Source organism: Protopterus annectens, chromosome 9.part0, assembly GCF_019279795.1.
Source record: "Protopterus annectens isolate FY-2018-M chromosome 9.part0, PAN1.0, whole genome shotgun sequence".
Classification (NCBI taxonomy): domain Eukaryota; kingdom Metazoa; phylum Chordata; order Ceratodontiformes; family Protopteridae; genus Protopterus; species Protopterus annectens.
In genome coordinates this window covers 1270133734-1270149305 of record NC_056743.1, presented here as the reverse complement: position 1 = coordinate 1270149305, position 15572 = coordinate 1270133734, and the positions used below count along the sequence as shown (strand labels likewise).

The window sequence follows — 15572 nt, the reverse complement described above, 5'->3', positions numbered from 1 at the left end:
TCTATCCCTCCAGCACGTCCTATTAATAGCCGTGTCAAGGTTTAAGTCTCCCGCCCTTGTGGGTCTGATGGATCTAGATTTTTTGAGGTGAAGCATATTCATCAAATCTGGGTTTGACATGGCCTTGTATGTTAGGCAAAGGTCACCTCTGAGCAAGCGGTGGCGACTGAATAGAGCTGGAGTTCTTTCAGTCGGGCAGCATAGGACAGATTTTTGAGACCCTTTATCCTTTGGTGAGGAACTTTTGTGGCCTCTCCAGCTGCTGCAAGTGTCGGGTCAGATACATTCCGAATGGGGCATTGTACTCAATCATTGGTCTGATGAGTGATGAGTAAAGGGAGACTATGACCTCCCTTGATCTAGATGAGAATCCCTTCATGATAAGGTGGGCAATGTAGAAGGTCTTCCTAACTACTTTAGCTACATGGGTGTCGAATGACAGACTACTATCAACCTGGGTCCCCAGGTCCCTGATAACTTCTTCTGTGCTCAGTGGATTGCCACCTATTTGGTAGCTAGGGGTAACCTTGTTTTTCCCGAAGGGTATGACTATGCATTTTTTGGCATTTAACTTTAGGCCGTGGCTCTGGCACCAGTTATCCGTTTCTGCGAGACTCTTCTGAAGGATATCTGTATCAGATGTGTTTTCTACTATGGCGCCCAGTTTGCAGTCATCTGCAAACTTTGTCAGCCATAACCCTCCTGTGTTTGCTTGTACTTCGGAAAAGTAGATGCCAAACAAGAGTGGGCCCAGGACTGAGCCCTGTGGGACACCACTTGTGACAGGCTTTGAGTCTGACATGGCGCCAGCAACTCTGACCCTGTGGGTTCGGTCACTCAGCCAGTTTGCAACCCATCTTGTGATGTATGGGTTGACATTTAAGCTGATGAGTTTTTCAATGATACCCGAGTGGGGTATTGTATCGAAGGCCTTAGCCAGATCGAGGTAGGCTGTATGGACTGCCTTTCCCTCACCAATGGCTTTGGTGACTGTTTCGAAAAAGTCAACCAAGTTTAAAAGGCATGATCTGCCTTTGACAAAGCCAAACTGGGTTGGATCCAAAGTCTGCAAATTCCCTATGTCTTTATTTATGAGGTCCATTATGATCCTCTCCATGGCTTTGCAGATAAGGCTTGTCAAGCTAATGGGCGGTAATTTCCAGGGTCGGTGGAGGCACCGCCTTTGTGAAGTGGTACCACAGTTGCAGTCGCCACTCCTGGAGTGCGTATCCAGAGGTAAGACTTTGATTAAACAGCTGTCCTAGCTGTGGGTTTAATTCCTCATTGATTTCATGGAGCACACAGCCGGGGACACCATCAGGTCCCATGGATGCTGTGTTTTTTGCTTTGGAGAGCAGTTCTCACTTGGGCGCTGGAGATGTTTGGGGGCTGCAATCGCTTGGTATAGATATCTCTCCTTTTGGTGGGGAGGGGGGGGAGAAGTTTGCACTGAACCTGTCAGCCAGTATGTTGGCAATGTCTGTAGGATCAGTAATCTTCACATCATTTTGAACTAGGTCTGAGCATATCTGGGAGTTTCCTCCCAGGTTTCTAACATAGCTAAAGAAGGCCTTATGATTGTCTTTTGAGTCTTTAGCTATTTTTCTCTCGAAATTTGCTTTGGATGATTTTATGAGAGATCTTAGTTTTTTACTTATAGTGATCAAGGGTGTCTTACCTTTTAAGGATTTTGCTCTATCTTGTAGTAGCTTCCTCCTTTTGTTGTAGAGTTTGTTTATGGCTGGGGTCCACCAGACTGGACGCTTGCCTTTGGTACAAAGAGTCTTTGTTTTGCTTGGGATTGCCTTATCCATGCAGTCCTGCAGGTGCTGGTAGAAGGCATTTGTAAGTGATTCAGCGGCTTGAGTACTGTTTTCCATGCTCGGGGCCTTAAAGGAGACCACACTAGTCTTTAGAAGTGTGAAGTCGGCTTTGAAGTTCTTTACTGTGGTCTTTTTATTTCAGGTGGGGGTGGGATGAGGACCTCCAGCGAGATTAGTTTGTGGTCTGATCTCACCAGTGAGGGGTACACCTCCGGTGTTGAACATTGTGCTCCCATGTTCGTGATGATGAGATCAAGTATGTTATCTCCTCTTGTGGGGATGGTGACTAGTTGTTCCATGGCATTTGAGTTTATGAATTCCAGGAACTTTTGGGCTAGGGTGTTTGTATATATGTATATATATATATATGGATATGTATATATATATATATATATATATATATATATATATGTATATACGTATATATATATATATATGTATATATATATATATATATATATATATATATATATATATATATATATATGTAGATATGTATGTATATATATATATATATATATATATATATATATATATATATATATAGATAGATAGATACAAACATACATATATATATATATATATATACATATATATATGTATGTATGTATTTATATATACACACATGTGTATGTATATATATATATATATATATATATATATATATATATATATATATATATATATATGTGTTTGTGTCTGTGTGTGTGGTTGTGTATTTTTATATTTACATACATACGTATTATAGCAGTGATAAGAAATATTCACTACAGTGTGTACAGGTAAGTCATATTATTATTGCATGTGTTGGTACTGCTAGGAGCAATGTGTGCTGGTACTGAAAAGAGTGGCGTCATACCCCTACTGTCAGCATATGTCACTATGTCAAAGATTTATTGCCTTTGTGTGGAAAAATAAAAACATTATTTTTATACTTTCTACACTTTTCGTTTCATGAAAATGTGCTCTATTGCTACAATGTATACCGATATACACAATTACAACTATCTTACACTAATTATAACCTCATTTTTCAAACAACCTTCCACTAGTTGTCAATACAATCAATACTAAATATGGTAATGCAGTCAGTCTCAAGACCATATATTACTAAACAATGCAATATGTATTAGCAAGTAGTCCAAAATAAATTCAAGATAGCACCACCGTCAAATATTAATGCAAGATGTTTGTCTCCAGTTTGGTAACATGTAAAGACTACAGTTATCGCTTAACTTTCTTTATTTCTATTTCCTCCTCACGGAACAGTTGCAAACCACTGTAAATGATTGCCACCTGATAAGTATCTAAATATGATATACAGTAGAATATCAATTATCGGAACATTGTTTAATCGATCATCCGTTTATACGAACAGTGGTCCTGGAGGTGACACACCATTCAGGAAGTGACATGTAAATGTACAGTGTGGGGAGATGAGTAGATTTGTACAGTAGTGTATGTGTGTACAGAATGCTAAAGCATAAGCGAACAGTATTAACCCTGAAAGACAAATTTACAATCACTGAAAGACACCAAAATGGTGAGTGTGTCACCAAATTAGCACAAGAATATGATGTCACAAATAGACAATATGTGGCTTAAAGAAATGAAAAGCTGTCATTGAATCTTTACATGACAAACCTTGATTTGGCTGATGGTTCATCAATGTGAAAGGCCATGAAGTTATTAGAAAATGCGAAGTTAGATGACACTTGTTTACAAGTGGTTTCTTCAAAAATGGTCAGCGGGTGAACCAATCTCTGGTCCTTTGCTTGGCGAAAATGCACTACAATTCAGTGAACAAATCAGTGGACACTCGACAACTTTTCAAGCGAGTACTGGGTGGTTGAAATGTTTCAATTATGTCATGGAATTTGTGAATTACATGTCGAAGGAGGAAAAACTCTCATCAGACAAGACTGCAGCTGAGACCTTTAAAAAGATAGTTAGCAAGCTGGTTGAAGAAGGATACAGTATGGACAATATTTACAATGCTGATGAGACTGGGCTCTATTGAAAGGCACTGCCTAGAAAACCACTTGCCTCATGATGAGAATCTGCTGCATCAGGCTACAAGGTTAGTGAAGTTAGAATAACTTTGCTAGTTTGTACCAACACTTCAGGAAATTGCTGCCTTCCCATTCTTGCTATAAGAAAAAGTAACAATCCGCTCTTTTAAACATGTCAACATGCACTCAATGCCTGTTAAATACATATCACAAAAAATGCATGGATGGATTGTCCACGTTTTATCAACTGGTTTTCTAAAAAAATATCAAAAGAAAAAGTTTTATTGCTGCTTGACAATGCACCCTCACATCCATCTTCTGGCATTTTAAACAAAATCAATGAGTTTATACAGGTGTTATATTTGCTACCGAATGTTACCGCATGTGCCAAGCAATGGACTGAAGTGTAATAGGGATACTGAAGTGGTTATAGCATAATCAATTGCTACACAAGCTGCTTTTAACTGATGATGATGAAGAAAGTGTTATTAAAATGTACAAAAAGATAGACCTAAAAGATGTGGTATATAACTTCTTCATGGAGTGAATTAAAAAATGTCACTCTAGAAAGATCTTGGTTTACACTCTTCCCACAAAAAGAACAATCAGACAATCATCACTCACAGATGAAACAGCCGTTGAAGAAATCATGCATATGGTGGAAGCAATATCGGGGTTTCAGACTGTGAAAAAGAAGTTACTGAATGGCTTAGTTGTGATGCAGCCGATCCTAGATTTCAAACAATGGAAGATGATGAAATTGTATCATCTGTGATTACAGGAACTTGCACATCTGACATAGGTGAGGAGTCTGCAGCAGATGATGAATCTAATCCAGATATTCAAAATATTGTGAAGCATTCACCGGTTTAGACAAAGCTCTGCTATGGTTTGAAGCCCTGGCTGAAAGTGATGAGATTCAATTAAACTTTATAAATAAAATCTGTGATTTAGCAGCATGTAAATGCATAAGTGCCTTAAAGCAAAAAAAAAAAAACTTGATGATTTCTTTAAAATGTAGTAGAATATGTACATATATATTAACCATTTTAGTACGTATACATACTACTGTAATAACATATGCATACCTGTCTTCAAATAAATGAGTCTTTATTGTCTTTTATTAGTCTTTATTAGTCTTTAAGGTTCATAGGTGATTACTAGGCTAGTGACCACAAGGACCTTTTTAAGCCTAGCCATGCATCCCAAATCTCTGACAAGTTCTGATACTCTTTGTGATGTCCCTGCACTGGCCCAGTAATCAAGAAGCCTTAATCCTCACTACTAGCACCAGTGAGGGATGTGCACATTGGGAGTGACAAGTACACACAGTAAAGTACAATTTCCCTTAAGAGCACACAGAGATCACAGTCAGTCTGGGGCTGGTTTCTGCCTCCTTCTCCAGATCCCCAGTAAGACTCCCCACTGGCACAGCAAAATAGTTGAGTCCTTAGCCAGAGTTCAAAGCCAAGTCCTCCCAGCACTTTCTCTGCTCAACCAGTGCTTCGTGTCCCTGCCCAAGTAGCTGACACACACACACACACACACACACACACACACACACACAAACACAAACACATATTTTGAGATTTGACGTATCCAAAAACACACATCTGGGAAAGGCTGGCATAGGTTTACTAGCTATGCCCCCACCTGCCCAGACCATAAGGTAGTTAGCAATGCTGCCAGAACCCCTTATCAGCTACTTTAAGTCCCTTCCCAAAGGGTGACTAATCTTACTGTATAATGTTACTAATATCCAAATGGTAAATGAGACCAAGACTTGCAAGGCTATTTAAGAGTGGCCTGTACAGTGTCACCAAGTACATATGCAAGTACACTAAGAGCTTAAATATCTCTAAACAAACCAACCACAATTAAAAGGTTTAAATATATTTAATAATAAATAATAAACGAACAAGACAATACTCCAACAACCCAACACAGTGACTACAGAGTTCAGAATCACAAGAAATATTTTACAACAACATTGCAGGACAGTCTCAAATAAATAGAGAATACATCTAAACTAATCTTTACTATATTCCTATCTATATCTAAGAGATACTTTGCCCTAAATAACTTACTTATAGAGCAAGGCAAATGCAGATGACAAGTGCTGAATGGATGTTTTCAGATCCAAGACAAGATAAGAAATGCACAGACTCACTCTCTGTGATAGTTCTTAAATTAATAATGCACATTACTGCTGGGTTAGCTGGGATGACATCACTCTTTGTCAACTGCCTTCAGTTCCCAGCCTAAGAGAAACTTAGAATTTAGCACCTCTGTGTAAGAGGTACATATTTCTCAGAAGTTTGCCTAGAACTGAAAGTCGTAAAACAGTTAAACACTTTTACATTGGAAACCTAGTAATTATTTCTGTTAAGACAATAGGAAAACATCCAACTCTAGACATTGTGTCTGCTCTGAGCTGAAACAGAGATAATAGGATCACAAAAGAATTTCCACTTATTTTATTGCGGTTTTGCAAGTTAACTCTGTATGTTCCAACTTCTACCATTAAGACACACATCTGCAAAGGTATATAGTTTATACACATTTCTGCTCTTTTTCCAGCAGGGTATGCTGTGGTTACATTCTTGAAGCTCAATACCTAACATACAGTTCAACACTGTAGACATTCCACTTGTTAGATATGCCTGGTTAGGTACATAACAAAGGTGTCATTGTACTCAATGATAGGTCTGATGAATGCCAAATAGAGTGGAACAATGACTTCCTTGGACTTAGATGCCATACCTTTGTTTAAAAGTTGTGCAACAGAGAATGATTTCCTCACCACTGTTGACACGTGATGATCAAATGCTAGATTACTATTTATGTGTGTCCCTAAGTCCCTGACTACTGGGGTGTGTTGTCACTGTGATAGTTACAAGGGATGGATGACTTTCCAAAGGATACTGTTACGCATTTCATGGCATTTAGTTTTAGTCCATGGCTCTGGCATCAGTTGTTTGTCTGTGTCAGCCTCTCCTGGAGAACATTTGTGTCAGTGTGTGATTCAATGACAGCTCCTAATTTGCAATAATCTGCAAATTTAGTCAGCCAGAGACCACTGACATTGGCCTTGACTTCTGAGATGTAAATGCCAAAAAGGAGCAGTCCAAGGACTAATCCCTGAGGGACTCCACTTGTGACTGGCCTCTTTGTAGAGGTGGACTCCCCAATTCTAACTTCCTGGGTCCTCTCTGTGAGCCAGTTGGCTATCCACTGGGTGACATATGGGTTTGCACCTAACCTGTTGAGTCTGTCAACAATGCCTGAGTGGGGTATTGTGTCAAATGCCTTGGCCAGGTCAGGGTAGGCCGTGTGAGCGATTTTGCCTCATTCATTGCTTTGGTGACCTTCTCAAAGAAGTCCACCAGACTGAGTAGACATGATCTGCCCTTGACAAAACTTAACTGGGTTGGGTCCAGTGTCTGGAGGTTTACTATACCTCTGTTGATCATCTCCACAATAATTATTTCCATGGCTTTGCATATAAGACTAGTGAGACATATGGGTCTGTAGTTTCCAGGGTAATAAGATGGCCCACCTTTGTGCAGAGGGATGACTGTTGCCTTTCTCCATTCATGAGGTATGAAGCCTCTTTGGAGGCTACAGTTAAATAGTAATTCCAGAGGCCCTGGTAGGTCATGTTTCTTGCTATTTAGAAGGCATCCTGGGATATTGTCTGGGCCCACTGATGTAGTGTTCTTGGTCTTAGAGAGAACATTAAGGACATGTTCCCTGGTGACAGTAGGGGGAGTTATATTTGATGATATTTCCTGAGGGAAGGTTGAGGAGGAGAGAGGAGTAAAGTTGGAGCTGAATTTATCAGCCAATAGGTTTGCTGTATCTTCTGGCTCAGTATAGGTGGCTCCACTTACAATGCGCTCTGCACAGAATTGTGTATTGCCTTTGAGGTTGTGGACATAGCTAAAGAATGCTTTGTGGCTGTCCTTGGCCTGAGAGGCAAAACTTACCTCAAATTTGGATTTGGTAGAATTTATTTGTTCTCTGAGTTGTTCGTTTAGTTTGATGAGAGTGATTTTATCCTGCTGGGTGCTGCACCTCCTACTTTTTGCCATGATTTTGTTCCTCCTGTTACATAGCCAATTGATTTTGTGATTCCACCAGGGTGGCTTGTTTTATGAGTTAGTTCTGTACTTCCCCCTGGTGGATACTGCTGCCTCTATGCAGCTATTAATGTGCTTGTACAAGGTTTCTGTGAACAGTTCTGCATAGGCAGAAATGTTCACAAGGTTTATGGGGGCTTGAAATGTTGCTAGGTTCTCATATAATAGTAAGAATTTAGCCTTAGCACAGTTCCTTAATATTCCAGCTTTAGCTGGGGGGTCCAGGTTTTATTTTTACTTCAAAGGAGACCATTTTGTGGTCTAACCTTACCATGGAAGGCATTACAATAGGGGGTGTGCAGCAGTCTCCCATATTAGTGAGGACCAGATCCAGTATGGTTGCACCCCTGTGTAGTGTATTAACTATCTGGTCTAGGGAGTTTGTTTACAAAATCCAGGAATCTCTGTACCTGTGCATTCGGTGTCATATAGTATTCCTAGTTATTATTTTATTTGATGTAGATATGTGTAAACTTTTAATATTGATTATGCAAACAAATCAGTTTTATGAACACATATGTCTCCCAAATTAGTTCTGATAATCTACGTTTGTCTGTACAAAAATACACAACTAAACAAAAAGTCATTCACATCTATTCTGACTTATATTATTCATCCTAAATACCTAATGTTACTGCCTGCACCCTTCCACCACTATATTGGTGTAACAGATGTCTCACTGCTTGTACACAAACTACAAATTTGAGTTAATCATATACAACTTATACAATATATTACTTATAAAAAGTAATGCCATTATATGTTATAATAATGGACCATGCTTAAGGAGTATGTATGGTATTATAATGTAATATTTTAGATCTAAGAAAAATTCTTCAGTGTACTGTATCAGTTTTTAGAAAAATATATTACATATGCAAAGTCATGTTATGTTACTTCTACAAAGTGCACAAACGAAAATCTCCATGTAACTCATACTTTTCAACTTTCCAGATATCTGACAAATGTAAACATGACTGGCTTTTATTGTTTGATATGCTCATCCGTAAAAAGTGTACTATTCTGACACATCATTGACATTTGGTGTCATTAAATTCATACAACTATGGTTTGACTTGATCCAGATTATAGAAAACTTAGAATTTGAGAGGAACTGCTTTCAATGTACTGCCCTGTTTCTAAAACTGTACTCTAGTCATGTGATGTGGGGGCTTTCCCCAACAAGTTCCCTCTGAAAATAAAATTGATCCCAGTAGGGCTAACAAGTTAAGAACATATATTTATGTGTGTGTGTGTGTGTGTGTGTGTGTGTGTATGTGTATGTGTGTGAGCATACGTGTGTGTGTGTGCAGATATCAGTATATATGGGTCTCTAACATCCTATAGAATGATTGAATGTGACACCAAGGAGATCGACATCATTTGGTCGATACAGACAAGTGCACGAGACAGAAAATCCTTGGGCAGGGGAATATTTCCTTTTCCTGAGTATTGTGCGATCTCAGAGTTACTATGTATAATTAACAGGGGGTGGCGGGGGTACAGGGTGGCTTGTCCCCCTGCAAAAACAATTACTGTTGGTTTAGTCTGCTCTGTAGTAATCCCCAGAGCATGCGCAGAATGTGATGATTTTTGTCCAGTCAGCGTACTGACACTGATGATCTGGGTGCCAGCATTCTGTTGTTATGACTGGATGTCCATGACCCCCACACACACACACACACACATATATATATATATATATATATATATATATATATATATATATATATACACACACACATGTACATGTGTGTGTATATATACATATATATATATATATATATATATATCTATATCTATCTATATCTATATATATATATATATATATATATATATATATATATATATATATATATATATACATATATGTATATATATATATGATTGCATTTCTTTACATTGCAGATGAACTTTAATTGACAAAATTTGTCAAAATTCATTGGTGATGACAAACATCTAAGGAAAAAACAGCTAACTAAAGTGATTGCAAATATAAATGAACAGCTTATATTTGTGATCACACAAAAAACAAAAACATTCCTTTAACATGTGTGGTTTGCCCCCCCACCCAGAAATTAAAATATATTAATTCCATGGTAGAGCAACTAGTGAAAGAGAATAACTCCTGAAATTAAAATACAATTAAACTGTTGCATTTTGACTGTAAGATAGTATAATCACTGTTACCACCATTGAAATTTACCAAAAATCACAGAACATGATAAATGCTTGCCAGGATCAAACATACCCAAATCTCCAGAGTGGAATGAAGATTCTTCTCAAGTGGACATCCATGTTCTGCTACCCATAGGTCAGCCACCATCATAGTGGCTGATGGTGGTAGAGGTGGAGTATCAGTCTAGTCATCGCTTTGACCACACAGAGTGCTTCATGCATTAGACAGCTGATTTACTGAAGTAGTGGACCCTGGCCATCAGGCTACTGAATGATCAGGAATTAGCTGCCATTCCTTCTTGGGATCACTAGCTACCACAGTTTTGGAATAGGTTGATCTCTGAGCTACCATAGTAGCCCACCTGCTGCGAGCACCCTGCCTTATCCTATGCTTGGTCTGATTCCTTTCCTAGTGTGTCATATCCCACACCAAATGCATGGTTCAACCCACCCCATCACCTTTCTTCAACCTCTGTATGTATGTATGTGCATGTCCGTCCCTTGTCATCAACCTTGTGTGTCCAAATAACTCCCATTTATTTTTAATGTTTCATGTTTGTCTGTCTGCCCCACAGGCTATCCTATACCCATTTCCATAACTATTTTTCCATACATACCTTACTTAACATTCCTTCTGTATTTACAAACAAACAAACAAAAAAAAGAGTTCTAGTTCTAAACCCCCCCCAAAAAAGTAAACTGTTACTACCTCCTCCACCTTTCCCTTTGTATGTACTTCCATTGTGTGCTTTACTCTGATTGCGCTTTCCACTTTTCCTACTCTCCTATATATTCCCCTCTGCACCCATTTTATGTTGATACTTATGGGTCTCTGATTTTGACAACCTTAGACAAATTATCCAGGCACTGTGCTTGGGGGATGGTCACATCTGTGTGTGATGTGCCACTTAATATGACAAACTGCTAACTGTTTAAAAAAGTTTACAGTTTTTGACATATTTCGGTGACCCTAGATTATTAACACTATATGGCCATTTTAATATATTGCATGTTATAAGATATCACATTCAGGTGTGATATGAAGAAATAGCTCTGCTCTGCCTCCTCTGCCAAAGCCTTTCTGTGTTGAAGGGAAGCCTTCTAGCTTATCAGTGGGAGTGGTAAGCACTAGGTAGCCTATCTACCACAGGAGTGGTTTCTGGCCCAGAAATTGTAGTTTATTGGCCGTTTGGGCAGTTTTTCCATCTCTTTCAACTTTCTGGTTTAAAAGCCCGCATTTGTGCTTGTTTCCCAGTAACTAGTCTAGTCCAGACAAAGATTTGCTGTATCCAGCACTGTATGTAAGCTTCTGAGCCCCCAAAGCCTTTCTCCTTGTTGGAGGGAAGCATTCTAGCTTATCAGTGGGAGTGGTAAGCACTAGGTAGCCTATCTACCACAAGATCCAGGTACAGATTCTTAGTTTTAGCACTTGAATTTGCTTATTTGTGCTCAGCACTTGTTCAGAACTTGTTGTTAGCACTAAATAAGCTACAAATTACTACAGCACTCAGCCTTCCTCTTTACCTAGAGGAAAACAGTTTTTGTACTTACTTTCCTCACTTGCTTAGAGAAAAACAGCTCTTATACTCACCTTCCTCACTTGTCTAGAGGAAAGTTTTTTATTCAGGTATGAACAAGGGTCATCTCCCAGTGTTCTCTCCTGTCTATCTGATGAATCTGGGCATCTTGGGGCAATGCAGCAATTGCCTCATGTACACAGACAATCCTCTCCTCCTACCACCCAACACCACAACCTGTGAGAGATGCACTTATGTAGCCAAACTGGAGGTAAAGCTCTCTCCAGCCAAGACTGAACTTGACAGTCAAAAGGAGAAGGTAAACACTTGCACCACACCACACTCATCACATAGTCCCACTAAACCTACACTACCAATATCCACACATAGAAACACAAAAACATTCACAGAAGCTCTCAATAATAATCTGCTCAAGCAACAGAGCCCTCCAAAGCAGACACACAAGCAACCTCCACCCCCAACACAACCCAAATGACACACAGCCCACAGACTCAGTGTGCCAATAAACCACAGCCCATAAGGCAAAACAACGTACAAAACACACTAGTCATTGGTGACTCTATAGTCAGGCACACTGATGTCCCACTCACCAGGCTAAACAAGGAGAAGGCTACTGTCAGCTGCCTGTCGGGTGCCAGGATTCGCCACATAACCCACGCATTCAGGTCACTCCACAACAAGTACAAATATGACTCTGTCATTGTCCATGTTGGTGTGAATGACCTGAGATGTACCTCCCTGGACTACATGAAAAGAGACATGGAAGAGTTCTCCGATCTTGTAGCCCAGGCAGGTATGAACCTAGCCCTGAGTAGCATCCTGCCATCGCCCAGAATGATACTGTAGTACAAGGACAAAATTATTGACTTCAACAATTGGCTAAGCTTCTGGTGTCATTCTAAGGGGTTCCAGTATCTGTCTGCCTGGGATGACATGGTCGACAGACCACGATGCTTTGCCAGAGATGGCAAAGCATCATGGTCTGTTGCCACCTGTTGCCCCTGGGATTCCGGATACTGGCTAAGGGTCTTGCCACCCCTACTGTGCCTTTTTAGGCAATGTTCAAATGACAAATTCAACACCATAACAGGAACAGGCAAGCAAAAACTGAGGGTAATGCTACATCTCAAAAAGCACTCACTTGAGGCACTCCTTAAAATGGAGAACATCGATATCTGTGCAGTGACTGAGACCAGGTTTAAGGCTCTAGAGAGCACCCCTGCATTACCAGGCAATAACTCATACCATACTTTTCAGCCATCTAACCTGGACCAGAACACCAAAGGCGGAGGTGTGTCCATACTCATTAAGGATATCCACACCTCCAGGTTAGTTGTGCAGCATAATGCATCCAAGGTTATCCAAGTGCAACTAACTCTGGGCAAAACTGCAATCTAAATTGTAGCTTGCTACAGATCCCCCACCATGCCCCAGGATTCCCACTCTTTTCTTGATATACTGGAAAATATTAGGGTTCAACCAAACACCCTAATAATGGGCGACTTCAACTACTCCACCATTAACTGGGAAAACTACTCCTTCGCTTAACGCTTTCTGGAATTCATAAATTCCAATGCTCTGGATCAACTTATCCACAACCCCACCAGGGGCAACAATATCCTAGACCTCGTCATTACCAACATGAGTTACCGGTGTTCCACACCTGAAGTCAACTCCTAGTTGGTCAGATCTGACCATAAGCTAATCACCCTAGATATCCACAGCACTCCCCCATCTCCCATTAAGGAAATCAAGATAAAAACATTTCTATAAAGCCAACTTCATGCTTCTTAAGACAGAAGTGGTGAACTTCATGACACCCATGCAGATGGACAATACAGTTATGACTGTTAATCCTACACAAATGCACTCTATAAGCACTTACACGAGTGCATGGATCATGCTATCCCAAACAGAACCAAGACGCTATCCTCCAAAAAAAGGAAGTCAATCTGTTGGTCCCCTGCCATAAACAAACTCTACAACAGAAGGAAGAAATTGTTGCAAAAGAGAGTAAAATCCCATGAGTGGAGGAGCTGGTCAGCCTTAATAAGAAGCTGAGATCCCTTATAAGATCCTCCAAAGCTAGCTATGAAAACAAAATTGCCACTGATTCTAAGGGCAACCACAAAGTATTCTATAGCCATGTCAAGACTCTCAGTGGCAACACTCAGATCTGCTCTGAGTTACAGTAGAACGGCACAAAAATTACAGAACCAACTGATATTGCCAACATTCCGGCAGATAGGTTCAGTGCAAACTTTACCTCCCTCTCACCCCTTAGAGGGCCCATATCTATACAGGAAGAATGCAGAGTCCCTGTAAATCACATCTATGCAGGTAAAAGCTGCACTGTCTAAAACCAAAAACACAGCATCCATGGGCCTGGACAACATCCCAGGCTGCATTTTACATGAACTTCAGAATGAAATGGCTCTCCACCTAAGCACCATGTTCAATCATAGTCTCACGTCAGGCTTTGTGCCTACTGAATGGCGCACAGCAACAGTTATCCCACTCCACAAAGGGGGGAGCCACCACTGATCCTGGGAACTATCACCCTGTTACCCTGACAAGTCTGGTCTGCAAGGCCATGGAATGTATTATCATGGAACTCATAAACAAAGACAGTGGTAACCACAAAACCCTGGACCCCACCCAGTTCGAGTTTATGAAAGGCAGATCATGCCTTCTGAACCTGATCAACTTCTTTGAGGTAGTCACTAAAGCAGTAGATGAGGGTAAGGTGATTCACACAGCCCATCTTGACCTCGCCAAGGCTTTCGACACCATCCCCCATTCTTGAATTATAGCTAAACTCACTAAACTAGGTATAAATCCCTATGTCACAAGATGGGTTGCCAGCTGGCTCACTGACAGAACTCACACTGTAAAAGTTGTAGACTCCAAATCTGACTTCAAATCAGTGACAAGTGGAGTACCACAGGATTTAGTCCTGGGACCTCTCCTGTTTGGTATCTACTTCTCTGAAGTACAGGCTAACACAGAAGGCCTCTGAATAACAACGTTCACAGATGACTACAAACTAGGAGCTATAGTCGAGTCCCCAAATTATGTGGACATTCTACAGAAGGGCCTCACTGAGACAGATGCCTGGTGTTAGAGGCATGGCCTCAAGCTCAATTGCAAAAAGTGCATTGTCATCCCCTTTGGTAAAAACTCTGTACTCATAAACTACCACAAAAACGGCAGTCTACTTAATGCCAAATGTATGATAAGAGACCTTGGGGCCCAGGTGGACAGTGGTCTCTCCTTTGATAATCATATTGCCACAGTAGTCTGGAAATCCTTCTATGTAGCACACCTCATCACAAAAGGGTTTTCATCCAGGAAAAAAGAGGTCATTGTTCCCCTCTACTAAGCACTCATTAGAGCCATTATAGAGTATAAAGCCCCTTTTGGAATGTACCACACAAGACATTTGCAGCAGCTGGAAAGGCCACAGACGTACCTCACAAAGAGGATTACTGGCCTCAAACAGATGCCCTACACTGACCGTCTCAAAAAACTCCAGCTTTACTCTGTAGCATATCGCCTACTCCGTGGAGATCTCTGCCTAACATATAAAGCTATGTTAAACCCAGAGCTGTTGGACATGCTACACCTAAAGAAATCCCAATCCCTCTGAGCTACATGCTCTAGGGACCTAAACCTTGTCACCACAATAAACAGGACATGCTGGAGGGATAGATTCCTGTCCCAGAGACTTCCTATACTCTGGAACAAGCTACCCATCTATGTCAAACAAAGTTCCTCATTAGCACTCTTCAAGAAAAATCTTGATGAGTAGATGGGAAATAGGAAATACACCCTGGGGATCACTTCTGTGTCTCTGCTCGACAGGGGCACAGGAAATTA

At 40.4% G+C, this 15572-nt stretch overlaps 1 protein-coding gene across 1 annotated transcript in view; it reads right to left on the bottom strand.

Moving 5' to 3' along the window:
* The window catches only part of KCNIP3 (potassium voltage-gated channel interacting protein 3), a 1359129-nt gene that overhangs the window by 68380 nt on the left and 1275177 nt on the right, over positions 1–15572 (bottom strand). The gene's annotated exons all lie outside the window — the stretch shown is intronic.